Source organism: Microtus ochrogaster, chromosome 1 (genome assembly GCF_000317375.1).
Source record: "Microtus ochrogaster isolate Prairie Vole_2 chromosome 1, MicOch1.0, whole genome shotgun sequence".
NCBI classification, from domain to species: Eukaryota; Metazoa; Chordata; class Mammalia; order Rodentia; family Cricetidae; genus Microtus; species Microtus ochrogaster.
Genome location: NC_022009.1, coordinates 17506213 through 17524105, shown reverse-complemented (window position 1 = coordinate 17524105; position 17893 = coordinate 17506213). Strand labels below are relative to the sequence as shown.

The 17893-nt window shown below is 44.9% G+C and overlaps 1 protein-coding gene across 2 annotated transcripts in view; it reads right to left on the bottom strand.

Annotated features, from left to right (window-relative positions):
- Positions 1-17893, bottom strand: part of Rad51b (RAD51 paralog B) — a 513137-nt gene that overhangs the window by 91444 nt on the left and 403800 nt on the right. The gene's annotated exons all lie outside the window — the stretch shown is intronic.

The window sequence follows — 17893 nt, the reverse complement described above, 5'->3', positions numbered from 1 at the left end:
TCAATCCATTTGTCAAACTTCCAGGAGACTACTTCAGAATCTGTGAAAAATTAAAATGAAATACAGGCTAAGAATTAATCTTGGAGGTGAACATTAAACTCAAAGACAATTCATTTTTTAAAATTAACCACAAAGTGATATCAGTGTTTGAACTGTTATATATTTATAAGAGCATAATCAATAGATTCATCTGGAAAACTCACCTTCCTGTGTATTTCACAAAAAATTTTCAAAATGTAGCTGGGTGGTGGTGGTGCACACCCTTAATCCCAACACTTGGGAGGCAAAAGCAGGTAGATCTCACTGAGTTTGAGGGCAGCCTGGTCTACAAAGTGAGTTCAAGGACACAGAGAAACCCTGTCTTGAAAGACAAAAACAAAAAAACAACAACAAAAACTAGGTCAGAAAGCCAATAGCTTTTGAGTTTGGTAGAAGTCATACAATTTTATAAACAGGAATATGACTTATAGAACTCAAAGGAAGAAAAGATGACCTTAAAGCAAAACAAGAAGCAATTCTGTTTTGTTTTGTTTTGTTTCAGTGCATTGGTTTTTAGTCTGCAAGTATGTCTGTATGAGGGTGTCAGAACCCCTGGAACTGGATTTACAGACAGTTGTGAGTTGCCATGTAGGTGCCAGGAATTGAACCCTGGTCCTCTGGAAGAACATTCAGTCCTCTTAACCACTGAGCCATCTCCCAGTCTGCAAGAAATGATTTGATGGGCACTACTGGTGATCAGATCAGAGATTGTCATAATTGCCTTTTTTTTTTTCTGAAACAAGGAGAAAGAATTTCTAGACCACACTGGTCCACATGCTTGGGTAATGACTGGAAAATTAAGGTTATCTTAGTTATAATCCAAAGTCGTGACCTTAGTTGATCTCATAGCACAGTCTTGGGAACCTCAGTTTCCCCAGACGAAATACCAAGATTGTATGGCACAGCCTCATCCAACATGTGCAAAGCTTCTCCAGGTAGCAACGCTACTCATGCAGGCTCCACAGCTAAGCTATGTTCCTTTAGAAGGCCTGAAAGCCTGCACAGAACACCAGAAGACAAGCAGACAGCTGTGTTTCTTAGCGGGGCTATCAGAGTGTGGTAGACGGCTCGCGCGTCTTTCCTTATCACACAGCTGGAGCAGGCACTCAGCCCTCCTTCTCTGTTTCCTACACTGGCCTCCTTCTTCCCGGGCTGAGGTGACATACAGAGCCTACCTCTCTCTTCAGTTTCTACCTTCCCTCTGCTGCCAGCCCCCGCCCCTCCCCTCACTTCCCCTTTCAAGCACTTTCTTCAGACTCAGGATGAGGTGAAAAATGAAGGAACACATTTCGAAATTCCTGCTGGGCTCCCTCGCCAAAGAGGGCAACTGGAGGCCGACAGGAGATGTGGGCATCGATCGATGCTCTGCCCCCAGCACCTGTCAATTCCTGACTAAAACTATCCAAAGAATGCTGGGGTCCAGGGATCACGAGTGCAAAAAGGGTAACTGAGAGAAAGGGAAAACACAGTTCTGGTCTCAAAGCGGCAATAAAAATAAAATTAAACCCTCTCTCACACACATAGGATTCTTTATGTCCTCAATTGAAGTCGCCTGAGTACTCCACACTGGAAGTATGGGCAGGAGGATTTTCTGAAGAAACAAACCACACACACAACAGACCTTACTGCTCCCTTGAAGGGGCTTATTTAAGGCAAAACAAGGCCTCCCATCATTCCTGTGAGAGACCATTGTCCCCCTTGTTGCCACAGCGCCCTGTGAGGCTGTGGGAAACAAATGACCTCAGAGGCTCTGCAGTGTGTGTCACTGCAAAAGAAAAGAGAATCTAGGGGGCTGGAGGCTGGGGGGAAGGGAGCTGCTGGCTAGCAGAACCTTCCCCAGATCTGCAGTCCTCCAATGACACCCCTCCGGGCCCAGCAGGAAGGAGGCTTGTGGGCCCCAGGAGTCTCTACCCGCCTGTAACGGGATTAGGCTCCACTCCTCAGTAGCAAAGCGTCCTTCTGGATGTCCTGCTGCTCACACTGGTCACTCTGGTCTCTAATTGGTGCCCCCCCCCCCAATGCCTGGTGGTTGCCTGTGTCGTGCTCTGTTTCATGCATGTCCTGCGTCAGGAGAATGCTCTTCTGAGGGCAGGGAGAGCGTTTGTGAGCAATGGGAGAGGGTGGGGGGTGGGCGGGCTGGGGATGGAGTAGGGGGATATATAAACACGGCAATCCAGAGACCAGGAAGACGGAGGTGGGGATGGGGGGGGGGGACGGACCACAGCAAAGCAAAGCTAAGATAAATATTCAGCAGGCTTTGGGTTTGCCACACAGACTGCCAGCTAGAGAAGGCAGTTCATTGTGGCCTTGCTCTCCCTTGGAACATGGATGGAAAAGCAAGTCAGGTACTAGTCAGGAGTATACCTTCCCACGCATGAGTCTCTGTCATGGGTTCTAACATCCTAGATTCTAGTCGTGTCTTCTCCCTGTGTGTCTGTGAAGCACAGCAGGGCCTGAGATGTCTAGCTCATATCAGGGCACAATGACTCATAAGCACACACTCCCCACAAGTCTTGACTTGCAGAGGTGAGTGACGCCCACCCTAGCCCTATTGCTTGAACTACAAGGTGACAGCAGCCACTGGGTAAAGGGTAAATCGAGGGAGAAGTCAGAGTGCACACAGCTGAGGGAAAACAGCCATCTTACTCCTGAAGACACTTCTGATTCTCCTCTTGGCCTAACCCAGAGCATGCAAACAACGAAAAATTCACCTGATATAGAGTAACACTTTTATAGTTTAGATGTGAAATCCTTATATACATGCATTTTCTGGGGACATGCATACTATACAGGTGTATACATTTTTCCTAACTACTGATTTTTTGTGTTAGGAGTTAGAAAAGTTTGTTTCATTCATAGTTTGCTTGGGCCTCTTTGAAACACAGATGTGGTGTTCTTGCGTGGAGAGTAACCAAAGGGCTAAGTTTGTTGACTAGGAAATACAACTGTTTTGTGCTAAAAATCCTTCTTTTAGGAACAGCCTCAACTATGGTAATGCAGGTTTTTATTCCAAATTGGCAACTGGGAAATACTAGTTTGAGAGAAGCTAGGTTCGGTACAGAAAGGTTTTGCCCATTTTGAGTTGCTTATCAGGACAAATTTCCGCTGCTTGCCCTCCCTCGGCAGTGCCCAGGACAGTGCAAAACACATTGGCATCTGCTCTAATAGACACTCATTCCCTACAAAGCAGGCTAGAAGCAATAGTGAGAACAGGCTATGTATGTTACATTACATCATGCTTCCCACAGTGTAACTGTGAACCAAGTATGCTGGAACCCAACTTACTGCATGCCTCCACTGCCTCACCTTGAATGCGATGCTATGAAAATGACCCAGAGTGAGTAGAAGTGATGTTGATAGTGCATGAACATGGCTCACGAAAAATAAAATAATAAAAGCATATTTTACAAAGGAGAAAAAGAAAGCTAATGTAAATGTGCTAATACATGAAAAATCCCGCAACTACTTGGCAAATAGTGGAAATATTAATCATTGCAATAGTTGCTGATATTAATACAGTTCTCTTAGATTTTTCCCATTTATGAATTTAGGTCCTCTAGTCATGGGTTAATAAGCATGAGAAAAGCTAAGATTTCTGGGTAGTTTTTTTTTTTGAAAGCTCAGATATCAGGCACTGGTAATCCTTTCTATATATTCTGGTTTGTTTGTTTATTCAGTTATTTTTCCATATTCCATGGGGACTATATGTAGACATCTTCTTGGGAGCTCTCTCTTCATTTAAGGCTGATATTTGATTGCTGTAGACTTACAAAAGCAGTGACTTTACCCTGGTTGGCTTACTGTCTTTGGAGGGAACTATAAAGACTGCACAGGAACAAGAACCACATCAAGGAAAGAAGGTAAAATGCCAACAATGTCTCTTCTGCACCCCATTCCCATTCCATGAGGGTGACATGGCTGTGTGAGTGTGTGTGTGCGCATGTTTGTGTGCTTATGTGTGCACACACGTGTGCATGTGCACGTGAGTATGTGTGGGCATGTGCATTTGTGTGTATGTGCGCACATGTGTGTATGTGTGTATGTGTGTGCACGTGTGTGTATGTGAGGATATGTGTGCGTGTGTATGTTTGTGTGCGTGCGTGTGTATGTGTGTGCACGTGTGTGTATGTGTGTGCACATGTGTGTGCACGTGTGTGTATGTGAGGATATGTGTGCGTGTGTATATGTGTGTGTGTGCGTTGTATGTGTGTGTATGTGTATGTATGTATGTGTGTGTGTGTTAGACATAAGGCACTGAAGAAGAGGGTCTAAAGCTCTAGGGAACAAAACTACTGAACCAAGCATAAGGCTGTGGTTCTTCACATTCTTGGCAAAGGTTCCCCAGGTGCAAAACCCATCTCAGTTCATCACTTAGCATGACTTTCTCAATATCTAACACGAGGTTCTGAAATGGGGTGAGGAAGCTCTGGGTCATGTGAGCTCAACTTTAAACATCCAAGCTTCAATTTCATCTGTAAATGGAGATACCACCTATGACAACAGGGTTGTAGAGAAGACTGCAGACACTGTTTATAAAAACAGTGCCCAACGTATGGAGAAACAACGGAGGCATCATGACTGCTGCTGCCTCCTCAGGCTGGACACCCACTCCTGACTCTACTGTCCAGGACTTCAGCCAATGAAAGAGAGAAACAGAAATCAAGATAGTACGTCTTATCGAGAGGATACCGCGTGTTCAAAACCGCCCAATATGATGGCGAGAATGTCTTTCCTGGAGAGGTGGGAAAGGCCTTACAGCAGTGAGGGGGAAGCTCGGGCCAGCAGGGAGGGGTGAGCAGCGAGAGGAAGCCTGGAAGAGGTTGGGCAGGGCTGGGGAAAGGAACAAGCTATGGCTGCCTTTGCCAGCAGTTCAAAGGCACCAGAGACCAGACGCACTTCAGGGATTCTTCTTGAAACTGCCAAATAAATTGTTTTGATTGTTTTAAGTGTTTGCTGTTGGGGACCCAGGAGCTCAGTCCAGATGGAGCAGGCCCAGTTCCCCTACCCTGCAAACACTGCAAAAGGTCAAAAGCAAACACATAAAAAAGGACTCACACCAAAGGCAGAATGGAGAAGTTTTCCCCTCCTTTCTCATTTTTTCCACTGCCTGAGAGGACTGGTCTCTAAAGTCTTTATTTCAAACAAAAGGAACCGACAACCCCAGCTTCTAAACACTGGCGCAGAACAACCACTTTTCCATAGAGAGAAAGCACGCCACCCCACCGCACTCGATCATTCAAAATGACCCCTTGAGTCTGCCAACGGGGGCACAAAGGCGAACCCGCACCTCTCCAGGCTGGCCAGAGGTGCCTGCCTAGGCCTGCGGGTCAAGCCGGCCACTCCCTCCGCAGCTGTTTGTATTTACAGTTGAGTACCTTGAACTAGGCGAGGAGATTTCATCCCCGAGTGGTAGCCTTTCTCCTTGCCCCAGCTCCCTGAGCCCCTCTCCTTAAACAACAAAACCCTGCCTGCCCCGAGCTAAAGGAATCCAGTCACCCAGAAAGGGAGACTTTATGAGCTCTCTGGGTGCTCCGAGCAGACGGAAGAGATTAAAGCGAGGTGTGCTTTATGTTTTTTGTACTTTCCTCCCAGCCTTCTGGAGTAGCCAATTCCCCACCTCGGACAGCTCTGCCGGCCGGTTCCCCTCGGCGGGGTCTGTTTTCCTTTCTCCCCGCAGAGGTTTCGGGGGAGGTGGAGGGATAAAGCAGGAAAATTTTCATCTTGGAGCGTCATAAAAGCTGGAGAGGCAGCTTCAGGCAGGTGGGGTGGGCTGCACCAGGAGAGGCTGGCCAAAGCAGCTCAGGCAGGTGGTGGGCTGCGCCACCCCCAGCAGGGTGGATTTGGGGATTGGGGAGGTGTTTGTTGTCGTCGTTTTTAGCATTTCTATGGTACTCGCTTGGAGTGTAACACAGCATCCAGCTCAGCCCCATCCTGTCTAGGATTGGCACATCTTTAACAGGTATTATAAATTTCTCCATTTGTAACGACACTTCAGCTCGATGGAATACTTTAATCATGAAATAATCTTCTCAAAATTACTTTCTGACGATTGTCAATATTTTCTTTATCATGGGTTGGCACATCATATAATTGAACTGAAGAATAATTTATAGCCCAGATTCTGCATTCCACGGACCAACAGACCATAACTCTCACTGAATGTCCAGACAGGTCCAAACAAGCGAGTCATCACGAGGAAAATACAAATGGACAATAAATATCTCCTTTAAAAAAGACACACATTGCCTCCTCCAGTAGTCAATCAAAACAAAGCCGACACAAAGCCAGTATGACATCACTTTCATGTGAGCGTGACTGGGAACTCAGAGGTGCTCCTGATCATGCCAATGATATGCTTCCAACAGGCCATTTGAGAAGACATGTGAAAACCTGTGTAAGATCCACCGATGCATGTGGAGATGGCATCCTAAAGACACAGACCAGCATAGAAATCTGGCTACAAAAGAATGGGCATCATAAATTTTTAATAATTGTAAAAATTGGTTTAAAAAAATGAAATGACCAACAATTGGGAAATGTAAATGGATTACGGCACAGCTATTTAGTGGAATATTGTGCTTTGCCACCAGAATTGATGGTGTTACTTCTTAGGCATAAGCTTGCTCACAAAGACTTGCACAGTAAAGAAGGTCACAGACAGTTGAGTGTGACTGTTTTCTGATGGGGGTGTGGGTGAATGTAGCACACACAAGTGCTGAGTCCTTGCTCACCAAATTCTTATTTCTCTCAGAATGATCGTAAAAGACTTTTCCATTTAGTGTTTTTCCCTCTCAGCTCTCAAAACCTATTAACATTTCTTTTTATAATTTAATGTTTTATTATTTGAAAACTTTAACATTAAATATATTTTGATCATATTCTTCTCCTCCCCAGTGTTATGTTTTGTTTCTAACTAGAAAACAATAATGAGGGCTGGAGAGATGGCTCAGAGGTTGAGAGCGTTGCCTGCTCTTCCAGAGGTACTGGGTTCAATTCCCAGCAACCACATGGTGGCTCACAACCATCTGTGGTGAGGTCTGGTGCCCTCTTTTGGCCTGCAGGCATACACACAGACAGAATATGTACTGTATACATAATAAATAAATATATATATATTTTTTTTAAGAAAACAATAACTATTAGTCTATTTTCACTGAGATTAAAAAGAAATCCCAAACTCCTAGAATAATCTCAACAGCTAAACTGTCAGATTGGGGAGCAGAAAGACAATCTAGGCAGCTGATATCAGAGGGCTTGTTAACGAGGGAGCAGAAAATGCCCAGGATACAGGCGAATAGACGAGATGAGAGAATCTAGTAGACCCATGAGCCCAAGTACCATTGCACTCTCCCGTGTTTCCAGAGTTACACTGAAACTGGTAACGAAATGAGGGGCTAAGCTTTTTAAGTAAAATGTCTGAGTTTTGGATAGTATTAAGATGAGTTTTAAAATGTTCAATTTACTTGGATACTGAAGCTAGTTGGTCACTTGATAAATTTGCAGTCGTATTTGTTAAATATAATAGAAAGAGCTAAAAGAATGAAATGAGCTACGTACTGAAAAACAGGCAATACAGAGAATGCGGTTGTCATGGTTTGAGTGTGACTGTACCCACAAACTTGAGTTCTTAGTACCCAGCAGTTCTTTGGGAAGTTATGGGAACTTCAGGGGCTGGGGCCTTGCTAGACGTGGGCCACTGGGAGTGAGTCTTATGGGTTAGCCTAGTCCTGGTTCCAGCTTCAATCTCCTTCCCTCTAATTTATTTAGTCCACTGAGACAAACACAAGAGGCCTCATGCTCCGGCCACCACATCACAGGCTGCTCTCCTAACTGTGTCCTCTCCACCATGATATGCTATCCTCTCAAACCACGAGGCAGGATCAATCCTTCATCTCCTTGGCCTGCCTTTTGTCAGATATTTGACATGGTGGGGAGAAAAAAAGCTAATACAGACAACCTGAGCAGAGACACGGGGTGGGGGCCCTGATATTGCTGTGAGGACGTGCTCACCAAGTGCTTCTTAGGCTTTCGGAATGGGTAGGAGGAATATGGAAAAGTCAAGTGTCAGGATGTGGTAAGCAGAGCACAAAGGCTGATTCCTGTGCAAGGGCAGAGGACCAAGCTGCAGACAGCCCTGGGAACGGTGAAGGAAGTGCTTGTCAAACTTCAGAGGGCACAGACTGTCAGCAATGGGCTTAGAAACCACTTATTCTGACAAGGAATCTGACTACATTCTGCCTAAGTCCTTAAAGTTTGAATGAAGCTAGATTCAAAAGTAATGGACTAACTTGTTTTGGTAGGAGAAATTTCAAGGTAGTGCCTCACTCTGGCTATGGCAACTGCCCCCTTCTGTAAGTCAAGTTTTACAGTGGGAATTCAAAGCAAAAGCAGAGACAGAGCTGAAAAAAATGTGGGATTTAAAAATGCTCATACACTAACACTTGGCGGTTCTCCTCTCGCTATTTTATTTAAGGCGGGAGCTTGCTATCTAGCCCAGGCCGGCCTCAAACTTAAGTGATGTGAGAAATTCTTATAATGGGACATCACCAACATACAACACCATAAGCAGTAAGAACCATGGCTCCTTTTTCCTTCTTAAGATTATGATATCGTTCCTTTTCCTAATATTTTTATAAGTAATCTATGATCAGGGAAGCACTGCCGCGGCACTGACTTTGATTTGTTTTATGGAAACGGTGACAGGAGAGGATCCCACACATTTGATTATCCTCAGAGGTTTGAATAGCATGTATATACTATTTAAGGTCATGCCCCAGAGACTCTGGGCTCCTCCATTAACTAACTCTACCAGGCATTCGGTCAATATCTACTTATGTATACTCATGGCTCAGTAGCCCCCATAGGGACATGACAATGACGTGCTCAGACCTCCTCACCCTCTTCACTATTCTGTCTGAAAGGTACCTCAGATAGTATATCCAAGACCAAGATAATAGTCAGATTATGAATTCACCTCCTGCACTTCTCCTCGGTCCCTCTTCCCCAGCTTGGAACAAAGGGTCCTGACTATACCAGGGAAATGATCTACGGCTGAGACGTACACCAAGCCCACGAATGCTGTCTCTTTATCCTCGCCCCCACCACCTCGGTGCAATTAGCATTACCCACCTGGACAATCACGTCTGCTTCCCAGGGGGACCCCCTCATTTACCCATCTAATCTCTTCTCTACACTACAATAGTGCCTTGCCAACAAGCAAATCTCATCGCCTAATCCCTTTTGTTGCTTGAAGCAGGTCAACAGTTCCCATTTGCTCTTGAGTAAAGACAGAACTCCATTGCGGGCTGCCTCCTGACTCCAGTGCGTGTGTGTGTGTGTGTGTGTGTGTGTGTGTGTGTGTGTGTGTGTGTGTCCTCACTTCCTCGCAGCCTCTTACACATGCTATGTACACGATGACTTTCCTCCACAAAATGATCCCACCGATGCCTACCCCCTTTCTTAGTGAAGGCCTGTGAAGTGTGTTTGACTCTCTTGCAGCGCTCCTAGTCCCGTCAATGTAGCCCTCTCCTTTGAGGTAGAAACTAGGCTCTTTGGCTCAGGTTTACTCCTCCATCAGACTATAAGCTTTGTGTAGGGAGATTCCAAAGGATGGATAGGAGTTACCCCCATTCCACACACACATATTCTATATTTTTATGGTTGAACTTTTGCTCTTTTAGTGTAGTAGATTCTTTCCCTCCTAAGTTAAAGCTCTATTCCCATCAAACGCCCCTACCTCATGTCTAGCCTCCATTTCTGACATTCTTGGTGTCTGGTTTAGATCAGGGTGCCTTAAACATGTAGTTGCCTTTCAGCGAGGTCCCCATCTTATCTGTCTCCATATCCTACCGCCAGTTAGACCACCAACACGAGGGCCAAGACAGCACCTTCCCTCAGTTATTGTAAAGCTGAGTTCTGCAGCGCCGCAAGGAAAAGATTCCTTTTCTAGAACTGGAGGCTGACACGCTGCCTGGGCACACCACTGCTATGTCATCCCACCCACAACTTTCCTGAAGCTGTGTCTGAAATTCTGGTAGGTTCCTTCAGGCAAAGCCAGACAGATGCAGTTTTATTCTGGATCACCTTGGTATGGGAAACAGAGAGCAGCAATAAGCCACAGCCTTCTTTCTGTGTAAGCATCGCAGCAAGTGTGGTCAGCGGGTTTGATGGATGAAGGTGGAGGGAGTTGAATATACCGGGGCAACCACCACCTCCCCTTCACTAAATCAGGGCAACTGTCTATCTTCACTTAGCTCTGTTTACTTAAACACTAGCGGAGAGAAACTTATTGTAGTTTATCCCCCTGTCTCATGGTTGTCACAATATAATTTTCAAATGAAATTTCTAAGTGCAGACCACACACGATATTTCAGTGGACCTAACATTGATTTATGCTAAGACTGGGGATGGGGACGCGGGGAAGGGAGACACGCTGAAGAAAGATGCTTCGCCAGCAATTTTCTGCTGCCCGCCGTTGCCTGCTCAGTGATGGGAGCATACAGATGTAGTTTAGAGTCTCAATTACTGCTGCATTTGGCCATCTGACAGTTAGATCATCGTTGCTACACCAAGTAAGGATGAAAAGTCAGAACCGTGATTCCTAAGACAGTTGTGGTGATAGAATATAAATTAGAAGACCCCTGCTTGCTGAGCCATCATTCTGAGAACATCAGAATGCAATTTGTTGGATAGATTCTATAATCTGCAGATGAAGGCAGTTATAGGGCTCAAGTTTATCCAGCGTTAACAAGCCCTAATAGTCTAGTTCAGCTCAGACATAACAAACGGAAATGGCTTTAAATTATCCTTCCCTAGAGACATGATTTCATAAGAGAACAAACTCTATATGTGCACAGAGAGATTTCCAATGTAAACATGTGGTGGAAGCTAAAAGCTGCAGCCGGGTTTCAAGCCTGGATATGCCAATGGTGGGATATTTTATTTCAAAGACACCGGTTTCCTCTCCATGCAACAGTGTGTGAGCCTTTTCTGCTGACTACACTTTGAACTGCAGAATACACACACACACACACACACACACACACACACACACACGCTTGCATATATGTGTAATTTTAGAGTTTTCTTTCTAGCTGGGATATTAATAGATTTCACTTAGCTTTTCCATGCATACATTTGCCTGGGACACAGAGGCTTAAGGGATAGGGTTCCTTGTGGGAAACACAGGGCTCACTCATCACCCAGGCTGTCTGAAATGGAGACTAGTCTCTGAGGATTTGGGAAACACAGGTGAACAATTTAGTTTTTCCACATTCATGCCGAGTATCAACCAGCTTCTTCAGAATGAGAAAAAGCAGGAAAAAAAAGAAAAGAAAATTCCCTTAGCTTCTACACAGGACAAAACAGCCTAGCTCCTTTTTTTTTTTCTTGTAGGGGATGGGGTTGATCAGCTTTAAATAGACCAAGATCAAGACTACAATGACAATCACACAGTGTTCATCTATGTGTTGAAGCTTGCCTCCTGTTTTTATATGGCCCACCAGCTAAGAACTGCTTTAATGATTTTATTTTAAATTTTGAACAAAGACAAAAGAAACATATTTGTGACATGTGGGGACTGCTTGAGATTCAAGTTTCTAGCCTTCAGATTTCAGTAGAACACAGCCATGCTTAACTGTTCACGGTCAGGGGCTGCTTTTGTGCTACAATGGCAGAACAGAGAAAATGTGTTGAAGACCATCCGATGTACAAAGTCTAAAATATTTACTGGGACCTTACAGAAAGGTTTCTTGGCCTCTCTGATCTCTACTATGAGATAAAGATATTCTTCAGTTTTCAGTTTTGCTTTTCCGTGTGCTTATGCATTATGTCTAGGGAAGTACAGGGAGCGAACAGCCCTTGTGTTTCTCCAGAATCCACACTTACAGAGCCTTTGTAAGTTTTCCCTCATGCCATCAGGTCACACACGACCTATTTACACCCAAGACCATAAAGAACCACAAGTAGGAAACCTTGATTTTCAGTAACAAGTTCCTTAGCATGGAAATCCTATGATACTGGTCCTAGCAGGTACCACTTCCAATCCCTGATTTAGGCCATTGCTGAGATATGTCTTCATTTTTCAACCATTACTTAAACTGTGGCAGGCTTTAAGAAAATTTCCCGGGGCTGGAGAGATGGCTCAGTGGTTAGGACTGACTGCTTTTCTAGAGGACCTGGGTTCAATTCCCAGCACCCACATGGCAGCTTACGACTGTCTGAAGATCTAGTTGCAGGGGATCTGACACCTTCACACCAATGCACATAAAATAAAGTTAAGTCAACCATAAAAAATATTTTTTAAAAAAGAAAATTTCCCATGCTTTACACGGTATCTTTTACTTCTAAATAACATTATCATCAGAACCTGTCACCGGAGGCATATGAGTTGCAGTGACAGTAATAGCTATGGCTCGCGCTTCAGGGACGTCTTCACTTTCTGTTGAGTATGCCTCCCGCAGGGTGACTCTGCAATGGTCACTTGGTACTTGGCAATTTTAACGGCATTCTTTACTTCTTCACTTCTGTCTTGCCCTGTCAATGTTCAGAGCCTGGATGGAACACTGAGTGATTCCATCCATGCCCTGGGAAGGTACATATTTCAACTGACCAAGAATGATGAGATTCCCTAAAATTTTGAAGTCTCCTCCCAATCCACAGGTATTCACAGACATCCTCAGCCTTTGACTGCAGAACACACACACACACAGACACACACACACTTGCACATATGTGTGATTTAGAGTTTTTCTTTCTAGCTGAGATATTAACAGATTTCACTTAGTCTTTCTACACATACATTTGCCTGACACACAGAGGCTTAAGGGATAGGGATCCTTGGGAGAAACACAGGCTCACTCATCACCCAAATTCATTGAATTCCCATGCAGTCATTCTGTGTACTATAGACAAAAGATAGAAGACACAGTTTTCTATACCCAACACAGAGTTGATGTTCTTATCAATAGCTGAGAGCCTGCCAATGTTCATATGCCTGCTTCCTGCAGCCAGATCTTTGCAACACACAGAACCTCCCAGCCCTGTGTGGGAAAAGTTGAGCTGTCTCCCCACAGTTATAGAAGTGGAAAGAATGCCACTACCAAAGAGCCCAACTTACTCATCCACACATATGAACATGGGCTTTGTCAACACTTATAGAATATTGCAAATGTGTCAGGTAAAAATGCTATATGCTAAGGACAACAGAAACAGCACAGTGTGACTTTTTTCCCCAACGTCATTCACTCCAGGGAAGAGAAAATACTATGACAGTTTATGGATCCCCAGACAGGGGGACATAGGAAGAGAATGTTTGATCTTCAAGGGGTGAGTTGTGAAAACAGCTTGGGCCAGGAGGTGTCACCGAGTCTTGAACATGGGGTCCATTTTGGGAGAAGGGGTCTAGGCAAGGTAGGGAAAGGTAGACCATAGGAGCCACTCTGAGTAACACGTACTGGCTCAGTGTTTGGAGGGAGGTGACAGGGAAAGGAGGCTTGGAAGAGGCCATTCAGAGAGATGAGGCTAAGGGCTCAGCTTTGAGAGATCCTCGGGGTCCTACGACCATGAGCAAGAATTTCAGCTCCATCCTAGAGACAATGAGAAGACATCGGGGAAGCTTGGGAGGGCTACAATCGCACTAGTAGGTCAGAATGGACACTTGGTCCTGGAGTAAAGGATGGGGACAAGTTCCTGCAGAGGGCAACTGTCACACTAGTCAGGGGAGAGAAGCTCAAGGCATGAATCTGGACAGAGGGCGGGGCAAGATGGTACTAAGGATGCTTAGGGGCGGGGCAGGTGGGGAAAGGCCACAGAAGAAAGGAGTTCAGCTGATTCCTAGTCCCCAGCTGGGTGACAGGGTAACTCCTGAGGAGGCAGGCCTTTGAAGGAAAAGAATGGGGATTGTTGCTTTAAACACAACACAAAACTTTTAAAGAGACAGGGATTTCCTGATCATATTCTGGGCTAGGAAAGCGTGCTTCAGGGTATTCAGGGAGAGTCTTGTTCTGTCTCTGTGGCTTTTGACTGTCATGCAGGGATTACCAGGCCAAGGCTGGAGCCATTGTAAGCCTGTCTTGGAAAGGGATGGGATATAAATGAATAATGTGCAGAATGCTCATGATTTTGGATTCTACTCTACTCTCCAAGCATACACAAAGGCAAATGGACAATCTTGGCAAAACCACTTTCTTGAGGCTTGAGGGTTATTGAATTAGACATCTCATAATATCACAAGTATCGCAAAACATTGGAGTGCTGTCTAACGACTGAATATTGCTCCGTAATTTTCTCTTATTGTCCTCCACCTCTTCGGAGAGGGAGATTTAATGGGATTTGAAGTGTGCGAGTTGTCTGAGTAAGATGCAGAATACAGTAAAATTGGGTTTGAGTTTTTAAGAAAGGAACAAAGAAATTTTTGTCTTTGTAACAAAACGTACAGAGCTGGCAAATGCCGTGTTAAATAGGCGTAGCATAGAAAAGCAAATTTGGCACGTTCACATGTGTACGTGGAGAGAATAGTGGTTACCTGTCCTAAGGCAGGGAGGGAGGGGAGGTAGAAATAAGATCGGAGGTCCAGAGCTCCAATTAAACAGAAGGAATAGCTTTTTTCCCCCTTTGAGGCATATTGCATAGTGTGGTGGATGATAGATTGCACAGACTGAATAAATTAATGTGCTGTAAGTATCAACAGTGGGGAACCAAGGAGATGACTGTCCGTCAAATGCAAAGGCTTGCTCTGCAAGCGTGAGGACCAGAGTTCAAGGCCCAGAGCCCATGTTAAAAAGTCAGGCCCGGCAGCGTGTATCTATAATTCTAGGGCTGTGGAGGCAGAAACTGAAGGGTTTCTGGGGCTTGCCAGCCAGGAAGTCTAGCTGAATTGCTAAGCTCCAGCTGGAGGACAAGGCCAGACCAAGCTGCTCTTCTGTCCCAGCTTGCCCCTGCACACAGCATTTCCGGCCTTCGGTGCTTTTCCACCGGTGAAGTTTTCTCACTTGCCACAGGATGTAAAAGCACCTGTGTGCTATTGTGTAACGGATGGGCAGACATGTGGTTTTTCTACTTGACTGATGTCTCTTCTACATTTCTGACAGTAGAAGCCTTCCTTGGGAGAACTGTCCTCACTCCCCTTGGGGGCCGTCTTTGTGCCACAAGGGCAGAGGGGAGAGGGGTGTTGACTCAGTGTCAGAGAGAAAAAGGCCCTCTGAGGACCTACGTGTAAAAAATGGAGAAGTTGCTTTGCTGCCACTTGGCAAAAGTAGCAGTAGAGAAGCAAACCGCCAGGCGCCAGGTCAGCAGGCAGAAGGGAAGGAAGTGCAGCAGAGGTGGGCAGCTGGAAACCTGGCCGTAGCCTCCCTCTCTTGACCTCTACTAGGCGGTAATTCCATTCCCCTCGCACCTGATGTTATCATTACTTATAAATGACTTTCAAACATGACAGAGGGTTGGGTCTACTGTTCTTTCCATCTATAACTAGGGTTTTAGATGAACACAGAGTGCATGGAGACTTCCTGCGTTAATACTTGAGGATGCGTTCTAAGAATTGCCAGTTCCTCTGTGGAACAGACATCTGTACTGTTCACTGGGGAGGCATCGTGGATTCTGTATCATTTACCATCTGTCAACTGTAGCTTTGGCTTCTCCTATCATGCTGTTCACTGCTCTAAGATTTTCTTTATCCTTTTTTTTTTGTGTCCTTGAACAATAGATTCATTTTTATTCTAATACAATTAAGAGCACTGCTTTGCCTTAACTTTGTCTTCCCAGATCATCTCAACAGCTTCTTCCAGGATAAATCACCTCCCGTTCAGGAAAGCCCTTGCTTCCTACTTTTCTTGAAGGGCTAAGTATCAGCAAAATCAGAATTTTAAGGTATTCTGACTGATGCATCAATGAATCCTATATTCCCTCTCTGGTCACACAGAGATAAGACAGAGCACGTGAGGACTGTATCCTCCAAGTCTATGTCAAAATGTGCCCTTGTTGGTCTAATAATGACTGATTCCTCTACCAAATCTGAGCTTTGGGAGAGACAAGCTATGAACTTCTTTGGTCATTCCATTATACAGAAGGCAGTGTTGGATGGGAAAGGAGAGAAGGGGAAAGGTTACCTACTTTCCCTGGAAAGTCATGCCATCAGTCCAAACTCACATTTCTGTGAAACACTGCTAGATAAATACTGTCTCTAAGATTGTACTGAATACTAGCTGTCTTAGTTAGGGTTACTATAGCTGTGATGAAACACCATGACCGAACTAACTTGGGGAGGAAAGAGTTTATTTGGCTTACATTTCCATAGCTCTGTTCATCATCAAAGGAAGTCAGGGCAGGAAGCTGGAAGCAGGAGCTGATGTAGAGGCCATGGAGGAATGCTGCTTACGGGCTTGCTCCTCATGGCTTGTCAGCCTGCTTTATTATAAAACCCAGGACCAGCAGCCCAGGGATGGCACCACGTATAATGGGCTGGGCCTTCTCCACCAATCACTAAGAAAATGACCTATAGGCACGCCTATAGCCCAGTCTCATGGAGGCATCTTTGTAGTTGACGTTCCCTCCTCTCAGATGACTTTAGCTTGGATCAAGTTGATATGAAACTAGCAAGCACAATAGCTACGTGTCAGGCTCCTGGAAACATTAAAACAAAACACATTTATTTATTTGTGTGTGTGTGTAGATGTCAACCCACGGTTGATACTCTCTAACCACCATCTATGTGGGGAGTGAACAAACTCAGGTCATCAGGCTTGGGGACAAGGGTCCTCAGTTATTTGCTGAGTTATCTTGCTGGCCCAGTAATTTCTTTTGAATCTTTGTGTGGACAAAGAAAAAGCAGTATTCTAAAGTTCCGTTTCCGTGTCTCCAGGGTGAGTGAGTTCGGTTCCCTTCAACATGGCTGAGGTGATTCAAGGGGCTTACAGTGTAGACATTGGCTGTGTCTGTGCATTCAAGAATTTTCACCTTTCTCTCTACTCTGCAACTTTACTATCTAGGAGGGGCAGACTTCCCAAGGCTCTGGCTTTCTCATTTGGATGGTGTCATATACATGAAAGAGAGAAGAAAGCACAGAATAAGGACTATAGGTCATAGATCCTCTGAGCAACATCTGCAAGAAGATCCCTCTAAGACAATGAGATTGTCGCACAAAGTCACATCATCATCATCAATAAGGTGGAAATAGAAACAATTATTTGATATAGTTCTGTGGTAGGATGGAGACCATGGAAAATATAAAGATATGTTTTTGAGCTGGGGATAGTAGGGCGTGCTTGTAATCTCAGCACTCAGGAGGTGGAAGGAGGAAGATCAGGAGTTCAAAGCCAATCTCTTTAACATAGTGCATTTGAAGTTATGCTAGGCTATGTGAGATCCTGTCTCAAAACAAAGCAAAACAAAGTAAAGCAAAACAGTAGTATGACACACTATAAAATATCTAGGCGGCTTCTAATCTAAATCCGCACATTCAGAGGATGGGTTTCGGGGTTTGGAAGCCAGTTCACATCACATTACCTGATTGGATAAAGAGTAGACATATTACCCAGACTAGGCCAATAAGATTCCCTGAGGAATTTAGATGGATCCATACTAGTTGATCCAGGCTGGGAAAATGAAAGAAAAACAGATGAGCGTAGGTCCTTGGGAAGTATCGCATCTGGTTATGTGCTCACAAGTAGTGAAGGTGGCCAGCCAAGAAAAAGAAAAGAGGAAAGCAGACACGGAATCAAGTGGCTATTTGGCACCACAATGGCTTGAGGTGCAGAGACCTGTGTGAGGAGCAGGGACTAGTTACTCATAGGAGCAGGGACTAGTTACTCATCCTCCCAGTGACCCCATTCTAGCTCTGGCCTTAGGAAATCCCCTT